The sequence below is a fragment of the Schistocerca americana genome, chromosome 11, assembly GCF_021461395.2.
Source record: "Schistocerca americana isolate TAMUIC-IGC-003095 chromosome 11, iqSchAmer2.1, whole genome shotgun sequence".
Lineage (NCBI taxonomy): Eukaryota > Metazoa > Arthropoda > Insecta > Orthoptera > Acrididae > Schistocerca > Schistocerca americana.
This window is the reverse complement of record NC_060129.1, coordinates 205910011-205926428: the sequence shown is the minus strand read 5'-3', so window position 1 is coordinate 205926428 and position 16418 is coordinate 205910011. Positions and strand designations below refer to the sequence as shown.

The 16418-nt window shown below is 37.4% G+C and overlaps 1 long non-coding RNA gene across 1 annotated transcript; it reads right to left on the bottom strand.

Moving 5' to 3' along the window:
• Positions 1-15326: 15326 nt before the first annotated feature.
• LOC124553702 lies at positions 15327-16209 on the bottom strand. Its single transcript, XR_006968112.1, has 3 exons — positions 16067-16209; positions 15817-15927; positions 15327-15709 (listed from the first exon to the last, which is right to left on the bottom strand). It is a non-coding gene; the product is annotated as an uncharacterized LOC124553702 (long non-coding RNA).
• Between the last annotated feature and the right edge of the window lie 209 nt (positions 16210-16418).

Below are 16418 nucleotides of genomic sequence, written 5' to 3'. Positions count from 1 at the left end.
TTCGTATTCCTTCTTACTAGAGTTTTGTAGCGTTGTGTAGACATCAACCTGACGGGTATTGCTACATAACAGTAGGCCTACTACACAGTAAGAATTAAAAAAAAAAGTCTATGTTAAAGTGAGCACAAAGCAAAATACAAGCATACCCTGAGCATTAGAGTAGGCGATGAATAGGAAGAAGAAACAGGTAATGTTCGGATACAGGTTTAATAGTGTCCTGCTTGACACAGTCAAATAGTTTAAATGATGTTGTTGTTGTGGTCTTCAGTCCTGAGACTGCTTTGATGCAGCTCTCCATGCTACTCTATCCTGTGCAAGCTTCTTCATCTCCCAGTACCTACTGCAACCTACATCCTTCTGAATCTGCTTAGTGTATTCATCTCTTGGTCTCCCTCTGCGATTTTTACCCTCCACACTGCCCTCCAATGCTAAATTTGTGATCCCTTGATGCCTCAAAACATGTCCTACCAACCGATCCCTTCTTCTAGTCAAGTTGTGCCACAAACTTCTCTTCTCCCCAATCCTATTCAATACCTCCTCATTAGTTACGTGATCTACCCACCTTATCTTCAGCATTCTTCTGTAGCACCACATTTCGAAAGCTTCTATTCTCTTCTTGTCCAAACTACTTATCGTCCATGTTTCACTTCCATACATTGCTACACTCCATACAAATACTTTCAGAAACGACATCCTGACACTTAAATCTATACTCGATGTTAACAAATTTCTCTTCTTCAGAAACGATTTCCTTGCCATTGCCAGTCTACATTTTATATCCTCTTTACTTCGACCATCATCAGTTATTTTACTCCCTAAATAGCAAAACTCCTTTACTACTTTAAGTGTCTCATTTCCTAATCGAATTTCCTCAGTATCACCCGATTTAATTTGACAACATTCCATTTTCCTCGTTTTGCTTTTGTTGATGTTCATCTTATACCCTCCTTTCAAGATACTGTCCATTCCGTTCAACTGCTCTTCCAAGTCCTTCGCTGTATCTGACAGAATTACAATGTCATCAGCGAACCTCAAAGTTTGTACTTCTTCTCCATCAATTTTAATACCTACTCCGAATTTTTCTTTTGTTTCCTTTACTGCTTGCTCAATATACAGATTGAATAACATCGGGGAGAGGCTACAACCCTGTCTCACTCCTTTCCCAATCACTGCTTCCCTTTCATGCCCCTCGACTCTTATAACTGCCGTCTGGTTTCTGTACAAATTGTAAATAGCCTTTCGCTCCCTGTATTTTACCCCTGACACATTCAGAATTTGAAAGAGAGTATTCTAGTTAACATTGTCAAAAGCTTTCTCTAAGTCTACAAATGCTAGAAACGTAGGTTTGCCTTTTCTTAATCTTTCTTCTAAGATAAGTCATAAGGTTAGTATTGCCTCACGTGTTCCAACATTTCTACGGAATCCAAACTGATCTTCCCCGAGGTCCGCTTCTACCAGTTTTTCCATTCGTCTGTAAAGAATTCGTGTTAGTATTTTGCAGCTGTGACTTATTAAACTGATAGTTCGGTAATTTTCACATCTGTCAACACCTGCTTTCTTTGGGATTGGAATTATTATATTCTTCTTGAAGTCTGAGGGTATTTCGCCTGTTTCATACATCTTGCTCACCAGATGGCAGAGTTTTGTCATGACTGGCTCTCCCAAGGCCATCAGTAGTTCTATTGGAATGTTGTCTACTCCCGGGGCCTTGTTTCGACTCAGGTCTTTCAGTGCTCTGTCAAACTCTTCACGCAGTATCTTATCTCCCATTTCGTCTTCATCTACATCCTCTTCCATTTCCACAATACTGTCCTCAAGTACATCGCCCTTGTATAAACCCTCTATATACTCCTTCCACCTTTCTGCCTTCCCTTCTTTGCTTAGAACTGGGTTGCCATCTGAGCTCTTGATATTCATACAAGTGGTTCTCTTATCTCCAAATGTCTCTTTAATTTTCCTGTAGGCAGTATCTATCTTACCCCTAGTGAGATAGGCCTCTACATCCTTACATTTGTCCTCTAGCCATCCCTGCTTAGCCATTTTGCACTTCCTGTCGATCTCATTTTTGAGACGTTTGTATTCCTTTTTGCCTGCTTCATTTACTGCATTTTTATATTTTCTCCTTTTATCAATTAAATTTAATATTTCGTCTGTTACCCAAGGATTTCTATTAGCCCTCGGATTTTTACCTACTTGACCGTCTACTGCCTTCTCTACTTCATCCCTCAGAGCTACCCATTCTTCTTCTACTGTATTTCTTTCCCCCATTCCTGTCAATTGTTCGATTATGCTCTCCCTGAAACACTCTACAACCTCTGGTTCTTTCACTTTATCCAGGTCTTATCTCCTTAAATTCCCACCTTTTTGCAGTTTCTTCAGTTTTAATCTACAGTTCATGACCAATAAATTGTGGTCAGAGTCCACATCTGCCCCTGGAAATGTCTTACAATTTAAGACCTGGTTCCTAAATCTGTGTCTTACCATTATATAATCTATCTGATACCTTTTAGTATCTCCAGGATTCTTCCAGGTATACAACCTTCTTTTATGATTCTTGAACCAAGTGTTAGCTATGATTAAATTATGCTCTGTGCAAAATTCTACAAGGCGGCTTTCTCTTTCATATCTTCCCTCCAATCCATATTGACCTACTATGTTTCCTTCTCTCCCTTTTCCTACTGACGAATTTCAGTCACCCATGACTATTAAATTTTCGCCCTCTTCACTACCTGAATAATTTCTTTTATCTCGTCATACATTTCATCTATTTCTTCATCATCTGCAGAGCTAGTTGGCATATAAACCTGTACTACTGTAGTAGGCATGGGCTTTGTGTCTATCTTGTTCACAATAATGCGTTCACTATGCTGTTTGTAGTAGCTAACCCGCACTCCTATTTTTTTATTCATTATTAAACCTACTCCTGCATTACCCCTATTTGCTTCTGTATTTATAACCCTGTATTCGCCTGACCAAAAGTCTTGTTCCTCCTTCCACCGAACTTCACTAATTCCCACTGTATCTAACTTTAACCTATCCATTTCCCTTTTTAAATTTTCTAACCTACCTGCCCGATTAAGGGATCTGACATTCCACGCTCCGATCCGTAGAACGCCAGTTTCCTTTCTGTCAGTGTGATCATGTGATGTATCTGACCCCAGGAATGTGTCAATAAAGTTTCCCCTTCCTGGGACAATGAATTCACGGTGTTCTTATTTCAATTTCCAGGAGTGTATAATGGTAATACAGAGATTTAGGAACCAGGTCTTAAATTGTAAGACATTTCCAGGGGGAGATGTGGACTCTGACCACAATTTATTGGTCATGAACTGTAGATTAACTGTATAGTACTGCTTTAAAGAGTGTGCAAGGCTTCTTGAAAGTTAACTCTCATTTAAACATTCTGACTTGTTAAGCCAGTTATTGAACTACATTCACAAAGTATTTAACGATGAAACTCGCCAACAGCAGGAGGAGACATGCAGTAGAACTGGAGATACTGTGGGAAATTTGCATTTGCAAATCAAGATGCTGAAGAAATAGCAGGTATGTCTTCATGCGAATATCTCGACTGACATTATGAAAATTCGCAAATCAAATCAGTGTGTACTAAACGCACCCCTTATTATTAATCACAATTACGATTAGGGAGTAAATGGTTTAGGGTGTAAGTATAACAATTTCAGTGTTAGAATGTACAATTTTATATCCTAGCTGTGGCACATAAAGAGAAAATGCTGCAGGACAGATTGAATAAAATTATGCTGTGAGTCCTGTTTGTGGGCCAGTACAGTGAGAAAGATTCCCAAGTGCAAAGCAGCCAGCACTGATATTCTTGGATTGTACCAAAAGACTCACACTCTGAACAAAAGTTCCAACAGCATTTAAGCTTCATGCTAGATAATTTGTTCCTGTTTTCTTGCCAATTGGCAGTCATTGTCACCATTTACTATCTGGGGATAACGTAAGGTTATTCGCACTCGGTCGGGTCTGATGCTACACCCATCTGCTTAGGCCCGTGACATAACTGTGATGTGGTGTGTGATGTCATGGTGAGGTTTGATGTTTTTGTCTCTGTTTGTGTTTGTAGATGGTGTGCTGTAGCATTTGGGGGCCCTCTCTTGAGTTGGATGTTGGTTAGTGAATTGCTTGACATGAATTGCATGTTTCAGGCTGCTATTGTAAGAATTTGTGCTGGTTTACTGGTGAGATACTTTGAATTTACATATTATAGCTGATGGATTAATTTTTATGTTTGGAACAATCAGTGCCATGTGTTTCTTATGGTCGGAGATTTAATATTAATTTTCTTTGTGTTTATGGCTACATACCAGATTCTTACAGATTACTGGCTGAAAAGTAATAATAATGAGCATATTGATCTGTCACTGCTCATGTAACATTTACATCTACTTCTCAATAGCACAAGTAATCATTGTAGTGTTTTGTGCCACAAGATTTTTGTTAAATATCTATCTTCAGGGCAGATGTTGCCAGAAGAAGCAATTTCAGTTCAGATTTAATGTTGTGTAATGGTTTCCAGCAGCCAGTAGCCTTTAGTTTTATTATTCAGTTTATATTTATTATTTTTCCTTAATGTGTAATGTTCTGGTGGTCTAAGGATCTGCCACTGGAATTTCTACCAGCATTGCCCAGGGTACGCCCGAACGCTGACGATGACATTGTGTGTCGTATCCTCCTCATGTTGCGATCTTCACTGAGGCATCTTCCATGTACCCCCCTGTTTACCGTGTCTGGTTTTGAATCGACAAGCGATTTATCATCATATTTATTGCATATTTGCAGCATTGTTGTGGCTCATGTAGCTATGGCAAGAAAACGAAACATGTACGCATGTAATGTGGTGAGTAGTATGTGCGGTTCACAGCTGGCCACAGCTGGGCAACTCCAACAATGCTGCAAACATGCAATAAATATGTACCATGTGATTATAAAGATTCAAAACTGGTCACGGTAAACAAAGATTGAAAAATAGAAAAGGTGGCTGGTAACTGTAATTTCTAGAGAGATTGATCCACGACAGTTACCATGCCCCACACATATAATGGACAGATACTAAAGGTTTTTAAATTTTTTGGCACCTGTCAGATTATATTAGTGGGAAAACAATACAAAACTTTTGTGGCTATTGTTGGACGCTTTCATGAGCCTTTGGCGATTTAGTGATAAAGGATTATTATGTTTTCTTCTAAATTTCGATTACAACTATTTCGTAGCTGGCAGTCACCTGTGGTGGTGAACGGTTGCTGGTTGTATACATCATTCCACATACTTGGAACGAACAAGAGCTGCACGTGCAACACAAACAGAGCAAACATGTATTCAGATTAGTTTTATTGTTATCGTTGTGAGCAGCACTACTTGATAACTTGGTATTTGATCGAATGCAGGAGTTCTTACTCCTAGGTACTTCATTTGAGATTGATTTGCACCTCACTGGCGACAGAGTGGTGTACTCTACATACAGAAATCGTGTTACTAATCAGTGTAGACTTAATTCTTTTCTGATTTGACAGAATGATGTTATTCTGCTTATGTTTGTCCTTTCCATTACTGCCATGTTCTATCAGAAACTATTCAATAATTCATTCAATATACCTTTGATTTGTTTTGTGAGACACGTCGCAAACTCAGCACCACAACAAAACGTCTACAGGATTGCACAACCAAACGTTTTGTGCCACCGCCCTTTATTTTCTGGGGTGGTTGCCAGGGATAGGCCGTGGCCAATACCCAAGAACATTATTTTATGTTTTACCATCTGTGGCAAATTAGTGTGTCTGGTATTATAGTAACATTATGGCACTGTCAATAGTAGTATGATAGATAGCTCTTGGATCAAACATAGTTCCCTCCTTTTGACAAAGTGGTACAGTGTACATAGAATAATATTTCTTTGGGTTGGTACACACAGTAACAAAACACTGTTGTAAAAGAGTGCACAAACACTTGCATCAGATCTACATTCATGAAGTAGTAATCCAGCATTAATATTTTATGATAACTACCTAAGACAAAGAGCTACAAAAAAGAACTCTTGGTTAAGTAGTTGTAAGCTTGTTTAGGAAGGACCTCATTTCAAGACAAGATACAAGAAAACGTAATAAAAGATATTTATTTTCACAGTTGCATTTTATTTCCTGTACACCATTAAGGATAACATGTGTAATAAGTTGCATGAGCACAGTACCATTACTTCAGACTAAGAAACATTTATGAATATACACAAGTGGTACAACAGCCTGCCAAAATATTTTAAGAGCAGTAACTGAAATTTGTTTTAAGTAAAATTACAACATACATGTAGTGAATAAGCAACATGGATTTAGAACTTCTCAGTACCTTATGGCATAGTACAAAATAAAAGAACTGTGATTTTACAATTGAGAGGTAGCAGAACCCAAAAACTGAATTTTACAATACATCAAATGGCAACATTTGCACACCTATTGCAGTAAACAATATATTAAATCATGATACCACTATGAGTGATCAATATTTACACTGAAAAACAAATTTGTGCATTTTATGTACTCACGTAGAACCGAGAAAAATTGTTTGTGTAAACATATTGAAATTTTGCTTGTGAAATGTGAAGAGCAATGTTTTAGGGTCATTGACAAATCTAGAAAATTCGAGCATATCCCGTTGGGTGGCATGCTGAGCAGCTGGGTGGTCCAGCTGTCTCTTGGACAGTTTGGCGGTGGCCATTCGTGTGGACACACAACTTGTTAGTGGTCGTGACCGTGTAGAATGCCAGAAAGTGGTTGCAGGTAACTTGCTAGAGCACACGACTGCTTTCACATCTGTCCCTTGCTTTGATGGGATGGGAGATGCCCGGGACAGGACTGGAGTGTGTTGTGGTATGGATCAGGTTTTGCATCTATTGCAGGATAAACCCCATGGGGCAATTGATTCGGAATAGGGGCAGGGAAGGATGTCACGTAAGTTGGGTAAGCAGTTGAATACCTTAGTTGGGGGGGGGGGGGGCGGCGAGTTATTTTTCATTTCATGACATATGATGAGAGGTTGTCAAGTTGCTGTCATTCTCCGAAGTATCACTAATGAACACTGATGATGACAGAAAAATTGTTATGAAGTATCATTAATGCAGTACAAGTCATCCAGTCGTACGATTTTAACAAAACTAAATTGTGTGGTTCCCTTAGTCTTAGATCAGTATTTATGTCTCCATGAATACATATTCTGTCCTTAGATCGTTTTGCAAAAAAATAAAAAATAAATAAAAATAAAAGTCAATTTTCTTCAAGGACTGAGCAAATGCTTCAATATTAGTGTCTGGCATACAGTACAAAAATTTAGTTATCATTTTTAACATGGGTCGTAATGGTGCAGCTGCCTCCATTGCATTTTCTATGCTTGTATCACCCACAGTAAGGACACTGTAAGCCCACCAACGTGATTTATGTTTTCTCCTCTGTGGAGCCTCTTCAGTAACACATCAGTCTGAAGTCATAAAGCTGAAAATCTTAATGAGTACAGGATGGTGTTTGCTAAAAAAATATATGCCCCACCACAATTTTGGTTTCGTTTTTTCACATATTGCTTTCAACGTTTCATTGTTGGAAAAAAAATTTGCTTATAACTGTCAATATTAATTTGGTTTGTAAAAAGTGTAGTGATCTAGGACTTTGGAAAAGTATATGGAATCATTTTATGCATTTGCAGTGGCACTGATCCGTTTGTGGGTACAAGCATAATACTGAGCATCGTGGCAGATTGTGCAAAATTTATAACTAATGGCTCAGTCAGTTAATGAAGCAAGCCAGTTTGCGCATCCTTACCGAAAGTAGCTCAAAATATATTTCTCTGTTATTTGCTATAGTAAAATGTTTAATCAGACATAACTTTTAATTAACATGGTTTGAAACAAAAGTAATTGTATTTTTGCTGTCAGATCCTTAGGCTACAATTGTAACAATGATATCTGACCTAAATAACAAATGGGCAGATTTATGCCTACCTCTCATATGGATATCACTGAAAATCAGAACCAAAAGATGTCCATAGACAGAAAAAGACAGAAAAGAATTATTGGTAGTAGTTGGGGTGTAGTCGGAGCAGGCAGAGGGTGCCAGCTTCATCTCCCACAGTATGCCATGACTGACATGTATCAGAGGTCCATCCCCTGTGATACAGGGCAGTTGCAGCTGATCTTCACTAAGCCAGAGTTTATTAACACGAAATGCAGTTTTCTTGTCTATGCCTGACAGAATACTAGGATTACGAATATGACCTGACATTTATATAAAAGAATAATAATGAGTCATGACCACAAAGGGGTAAAGGTGGATTCGTAGCCAGCGGCACATCATTGTCCTCACATTGTGTACATTCAACAGAAGCTAGTTGCTTGATTGCATTGAATCCAGACGCTCCCAGCAAAGTGATTTGCTCAGAACCACCCATAAAATAATCGCTGTTCGTTTCTTGTTCTGGCAGACTCTCGTACAATGACTTCTTTGTGTTCATCCAAATTCTCTACATTTGTTTGTTTTGCAATTTATTACTAATATAATTGTACATTTGTAATACTTTCCTATGAAAAAAAATGTGATTCTTTACTTTTTCGTGGATTTGTCTATGCATTTATAGTGGTAACAGTAAATATGACAAGACAGCAAAATAATATAATACTTAAATTCTTATATTAAGCATAAAATGTAAACAAAAACTGACATATTAAACTCGTGTAATAATACCAGTTAGATGTTCTCAACTATTTATCATGAAACAATGTAGAATTATTTATTGTATGTGGTTAAAAGGCAGTATACCATTCGACCACTGCATTTTTTGTAGTTACGTACAATATATGTTATGCACAAATGAGGTACATGTCTTTTATCCTGTATGTGCTTTCTGAATTTACCTTGCAGTTCGTTTTTGTAACAAAAAGTGCACTAAATAGGGCACAAACATAAGACATCGTGCTACTCTAGACATCACTACGTTACATCTAGCTCAAAATAACTTGGCACCCACATACGACCAGCCTTGTTCTCAGCTCCAGGTGTGTCTACCTTTTTGTTCCAAAGGAGTGACCATCTCAGTCTGCAGTAATCTCCTGATCAGTGTACTGCATCCACTGTCAGCAGTTGCGTTAATTGTTAATGCGGTGATTTCCTTATTAGGCACTCCGGTTGTAACACCAAAAATGCAGGATGCATGGCACCTGATACCGTTATATAATTTTGCGGAATTGTGTGTAAATATTTGTAATTTAAATGCTTTCTTTTAATCAGTAAGAAAGTATGGTTCATCTGTAAAGGAGACCACATATAGGACACTGGCGCGACCAGGATTAGTTAAAAACTATGGAACTGTGTACAAAGAAACACATCAAAATTACTGGGTCAGAAGATATGAAATTTTACTTTTCCCATACATTATTGTAGCTGGTTCTAAAGTTTCGGTTAATCTTTACGTGTTTCGTTGTGTGTTGTCTACCCGATGTTTCACACTGTGTTGTTAATCACATACGCATGTTATTTTACGCAAGTGCTCTGGTTGACAGAAAGAATCATCCAGTTTGTGTGCAATTTTTCAAGGATTAACAATAAATGACATATGATATGATAGAGGAGACAATTAGCTTCTACAGTGCGAGAAAAGAAACTGTGTGAGTGAGAAATCATATAGTCCAAAATTACAAGTCCTGGATGTATAAAATATATTTTTATTCACAGAATACATGTGGCAGTAAGATGCTGATTACCAGGTAACTGTGTAGGCAGTACAGTTTACTATGTATCTTCAGTATTCGCTTACGCTCAGGAAACCTTATTTTTTACCTTTATATTTATTCTCATTACCAGTTCATTTCGTGAATAGCCTGGTGACACACAATAATATTTGAAAGTGTTGATGTGTAAGAGAAAACATTAGAAAGGGTATCACGCAGATTGATACCACAACTCTCTGCTCATTTGTGGCAAGATTCCAATTTACAAAATAATTATTATGTTAGGAACAGTAATCTTTCATTCTAGATGATATAATATCTAAATGATTATGAAACAGTAACACATCAAACACATAAAAATCGATAAAATAGTAGAAGCATCTGAAACTGTTACATTGTCTTGTAATTAGCATATACTAAAACTGCATTGTAGCACATTGCTCTGTTTTGCTGTTACCCAAAACTGAATGTCTGAAAATAATAAGAGGGAAAATTGACTTTTGATCATTTTTAATTGTAATATCTAAATAGAGCAATACTATCAAACAACTGTTTGAAAACATATATAACAGGTGGGGTTGAGGTTCGCACTGTTCACTGTTGATCTGACATTTGCAAAGGACCGTCTGTGTATCTTTGAGTAGTAAAAATTTGATATCTATAAAAGCATATACTGTTTACTCTATTCACTTACAATGCTGACTGGACCTTAGATTCATATCCTATTCTTGTCAAAAATTTCGGGAAAATGAGGAAGAAAAGACAATTACTTGAGTTGCACCAGATATCTGCCAGCCAGCCATCTGAAGTGTTTACATTTCATCGAATTATAAATTCAGTAAGCTTACATCATTTTCACAGTCAAGAAATAAAAAGCATTTAGTACCAAGATTTTCTTTGTATCGTCAATAGATGGCTTAATGTGTAGAGTGGCCCCACACCAGCAGTCCATGAGAAATGTGGGACTGGAGCAGTGCAAAATAGGTCAATCTTAAATATTCTATAGTACATAAATCTCTCAGTTTCCATTATAGATGTGATACCTTTGATAATTTTTTGCAGATGTGACTAATGTGTTCTTCCCAGGTCAACTTGGAGTCAATATGGACTCCTAAAAGTTTAACTGTTCAATTTCCTATATCTTTAGATAGTTCTGACAGAAAATGCTGGTTCTTGTCAGGTTTAGACAGAAGTTTGTTAGAGGAGAACTGTTTTACTGCAGCATCTAGTGATTACAGCCACATTTGTTGTACTACTGAAGTGTCTTGATGAGTTGCAATAGCACATTACAGATTGGGGAATATGATGCGGCAATTGATATGCCAATTCAAAAAAGCTGTACAGAAAAGAAATCATTTCTGCAAAGAAAAAAGCTAATGATAACTATATTTATCACTCCAGCAGCAAATATAAAGCAGCATGGAAAATAGTTAAAGCAGAAACAGGGCTATTTGCAGAAAATTTACTTGTTCCTCTAAGTGCAGTTGAACTAAATAATAGTTTCATAAATTCTGGAGAATTAGCTATGACAGATGAAAGTAATTTAGATGATAGTGAAGACAGACTTCCCAAATTGCAGGAAACAGAGTTGACAGGTGACTTGCCAAAATTTGAATGGAGAACAATTTATCTTAAGGATATGCTGGATGTAGTCAGATCACTAAGCAACTCCACAACTGAGGACATCCATGGTTTTTCTAATTTTACCATAAAGAAAATGTGACACTATATGCATTCCACTGTCTTACTTAATCAATAGGATGTTTACAGAGGGAACATTTCCAGACTGCCTTAAACTGACAATTGTATTGCCCATATACAAAAAGGGAGACAGAAATTCACACCAAAATTACAGGCCTATAGCAATAGTACCAATATTATCTAAAATTATTGAAAGTCCAATTAAACGATTTCTTTTAGTGTCACAACCGTCTCAATAAGGCTCAGTATGGATTCCGAACTGGGCTATCAACAATAAAAGCAGTTCAGGAAGTTGTCTTATCAATATTACAAGGTTTTGAAGAAAGGGAACATAGCTATACAACTTTATTTGATTTAACTGTATATGACGGTAGTATCTGTTCCCGAAAGAACAGTTACCGTGGATGACCATGCAGCTTTGCTAGAAATGAAATGATAATTAAATGGACACCCTAGCTGTAAACAGGCGTTGATGTACTTCATTGGGGACATGTTGCAGCTAGGGTGTCCATTTAATTATCATTTCATTTCTAGCAAAGCTGCATGGTCATCCACGGTAACTGTTCTTTCAGGAACAGATACTACTGTCATATATAGTTTAAAAAAATATGGCTTCCCGGCCATTGACCTTCTTGTGCGAATGCACACGCTATGCCCGAACTCGTACGGGACTTGGTGGTTAATCTGCCACAAGTAATGAGAATGATGGGCAAACATCTATTAGGCGCACTACGAATGTAGTGGTGTGGACATGTTGGGAATGTGCATCTCACGGGGAGCGTGCAAGGGATAAGTCCATGCAGACGCACTATCCTCTGTGTCCGCGGTGGCTCAGATGGATAGAGTGTCTGCCATGTAAGCGGGAGATCCCGGGTTCGAGTCCCGGTCGGGGCACACAATTTCAACATGACCCCAATGAAGTACATCAACGCCTGTTTGCAGCTAGGGTGTCCATTTAATTATCATTTTATTTGATTTAACCAAGGCATTTGACACTGCCTCACATAGCATTTTAATTAAGAAATTAGAAAAATATGGAGTAACTGAAACAGAACTATTACTGCTGAAATCATATTTGACAAACAGAAACCAAATGATCTATATAAATTCGAACAACAAATCTGACCTTCTCAAGGTAAAATATGGAGTCCCACAAGGGTCTGTACTGGGACCTTTTTTATTCATTGTGTATGTGAATGACCTGCCCAACACATTACCATATAAATCTGTAATGTATGCTGATGACACAACTTTTATCACGTCACATAATGATGTGGATGTTGTCAAACAAATGAACAAATCCATGAAGGAAATGGCAGCTCACTTGTTCCACGAAAATAGGCTGTCGTTAAACAAAAATAAAACTGAACACATCCTGTCTTCCCTTAGAGATATTAATGATGGACCTAATGAAATCAGACATTCAGTAAAATTGCTAAGCATTTATCTTGATACCAAATTGTGCTGGAATACTCACACAGAAAAGCTGTGCAGTAGGTTGGAAAGATTTCTATATCTCCTTAGGAAACTGAAGCATTGTGTCAGTAAGGAGTGCATACTTATGGCATACCATGCCTATTTTCATACTCATCTGCATTACGGAATACTTCTTTGGGGAAACTCTGCTGGGGCAAAAGATGTTTTCCTCTGGCAGAAGAAAGCCATTAGATATATTTTTGGTGTGAGCAATTTAACTTCTTGCGGACAGTACTTCATTGAGCACAAAATTCTTACAGTTCCCAGTCTATACATACTTAAAGCACTTATGCATGCCAAAGAGAATTCCCACATGTAGGAAAGCAGGTCAGACGTGCGCTCATATGAAACCAGACATAGGAACTTATTAGACATCCTTGGACACGTTTGAGTAAAATCCGAAATAATTTTTTACATGCTGGCAAAACATTTTACAAAAATACATCACATGGAACGAGGGAATTGCATGAGAATAGATTTAAAATGGTAGTAGAGACATGGTTGAAAGAGAAAGCATTCTATAGCATAAGTGAATTCCTACATGATGAAAAAATATGATTCTCTATTATTATAAATGTGATTGTGATCAAAGGAACTGTAATTTATGTCATACAACCATACTGACATTTTGTATAATCATATACCATATGTTATCTTTTGTGTAATCATTTGTACCACAATCTGTATAACTATGTAACTACTGACCTTATGTATAATCATTTGTATAACCATCTGACTGTGCCTACACAACACAACAGTTGTCTACAGGCAAATAAATAAAATAAATAATCACATTTAAGTTTCTTAATGACTGCATATGAGCAGTAACGACTTATGTAGTGGAGTACAGGCCACACATACTCATCCAATTCCTGTATATCAACATCTTCCACAACTACATTTAACTCTTCATTATATGTCACTCCTGGGAGGTCATTTATATCTGTCTCAGTAGAAAAAATGTCACCCTTGGCAATTACAACACCACCCATTTTTGGGACTTTAATATTAATGATACATAGCTTCATACCCTCAGAGTCTTTCTGTCTCAAAAATCTGTCTAATTGACACATGGTAATTACCACCACTCATGTGACAAAATTTACCAAACCTGCTTTCCAGGTCATCAGTTTGAACCTTGCCTGTTAGAAAGTATTGCCTCTTTTTCTCATTGTCGCAATACCTAGCCAGATCCACCAATGTGAGAGTGGTATGCCTAAGAGCTAAATGTGTTTATCTGCTAAGACCAATTAAACCCTGAGAATTTTCCTTTATTAACCAATTTGCAAACTGAAGTAGGAACTCCAGTATGTGCTTAGAATTCCTGGTTATTGGCTGCTGAATCCTATTTAATAACCTTTGACCTTTTAATAATGTTTTTACATTAACTGCATCCACCACTTGCAAATGATCTCAATGAAAGTTGCAGTATTCAGTATTGTGTTTAGAGCCTAATTCTCTCAGAGCAATAGCTGTTGTATGGTCAAAAATATGAAGAGCAAGTTTTACATTCTGCCTTTCTATGGTTCAGGGATACAGTGATTTAAGACATAGCTTGTTTGCAAATGTCAATAAATTTGCCTTTTACAGCAAATGAAGAGATTTCAAGCTGTTGAAAGACGCAAAACCATCACCCGGGCTCATAATTAAAATCCGGAAGCTCTATAATCTCTTCTTTCTGATTCAGCCAGTTGTTTCTTATGCATTTTGATAGGTGCACACTATCGATAAGAAAATAAAATAGCCTACTTCCAGCACCTGGAGAAGAGTGTCGAAGTTCGGATGGATCACTGAAGTAAGATACAGCTTTCTTATTAATGTTATTATTATGAGATACAATACCAACAACTTCAAACTCTATGTTTTCTAACTTCAATACAATATCTTTAAGGAAGGTGAAAAGAGCAGGAGCCTGCAAGACTTTGACCGGCAGAATATGAGCTACATCGGTGTACTGTGTATCCAAACCACGCACCACGAATACGTAGGCTACGGATGCAAATTCACTACTATTGTAGGCCTGGCCAACTACGTTTCCCCCTTTGTAGCCCATTTGTGACTTTAAATGGATTTCATGCATCGAGAGGAGACCGCCCGGTCTTCTTCAGTTAAAAATATTCCTGTCCTAGTTATGTATCCCAGAAAATGTGCAGGAACTTGTTCAAGAGCAGTATTACTAGCAAATCCACCACATATTCTAGTCAGAGTAGCAGGGCTAGACATAGTTATTATACCACCGCTTCTTGAAAACTTGTAACACTGAGGAGAAATAGAATGAACTAATGACCACAAAACTAAAATATCCCACGAATATCTTGCAATTTTCTTCTTGCATTTTAGCAATGGAATCTGTTCTTCCATAACGTTTATAATTTCATGTTTATCTGGCAAGTTTTCAGATAAATTATTCAAAATAGTGGTTATGAAATCAATACTCTCATTAGGTTCCTGATCTTCTCTGTTGCTAAATTTTAACTCGACAATATTAAGAATATTAGCTAACTGTGTTTTGGTACTTATGGTTACTAGAAACTTTATGTTCCCTATTTGACCAAGCTGTTAATCATTGACATGGACAGTGAAAGTGAGACTTGCGTTAATTGTAACATACCACTGAACTCTCAAAAATGGCATTTCACTAATTAAAAGAAAATACACACCATTCAACTTTTTGACACAGGTCCACTCATTCAAATGACTACTATTAATTTTATCACATAATACCTTCAACGAAAAGAAAGATATTGCCTTCTTATGGTGTAGATAAATAATCAGGACATGCTGGCAATAGTGCTGGTATTGCACCTATAAACAAATATTAATTCTCAGTACCTTACCATATAAACCAGGAGTGTAAGAGATTCATCCAATAATTATATAACCTAACTTAAGTCCGTAAACGACCAACTTACCTTTCCTTAAACGTGGACGATCAAGAGGCGTGTAATTAATCTTCCAGTCTTAGCATCATATGACGATGTACTTCTTTCTATTTCGTGTGCATGGAAATGCAGCTCACAAATCTGTTAAAAATAATGGATTACGTTACGTTAATATGAGAAAAGTTTGGCCTATGTATACAGGTTATGTTTATAAATTACAATTAACACTCAGACTAAACAGAACCATTTCATAGGTTTATTTACTAAAGCTGCTACTTACCACAGAGTGATCTGAAGGGATGAAATTATCACGGTGAACTGCTCTTATCCATTCTCTCCATGCATCTTCATCACGAGGGAAATGGAATGCACTGACTCTTTCCCGAGCAGTTTAATAGCCTCTACAAGCATGCATAAAGTCTTCTTTTTTTCCTTTACTGCATTTCGATCCACCCCCCCCCCCCCCCCCCCCCCCCGCCGTACGCTGCTCTGCAGCCTACAGACGTTAAAAATGTAAGAAGAAAAGAAACAAGAAAAACAGGTGATAAAATGGTGCTTAAATTGTAAAACGGTGGAAAATTGTGGAAAGTAGGCATACAGCATCTACGTGGCATGTTTATATGTTGAAGTAC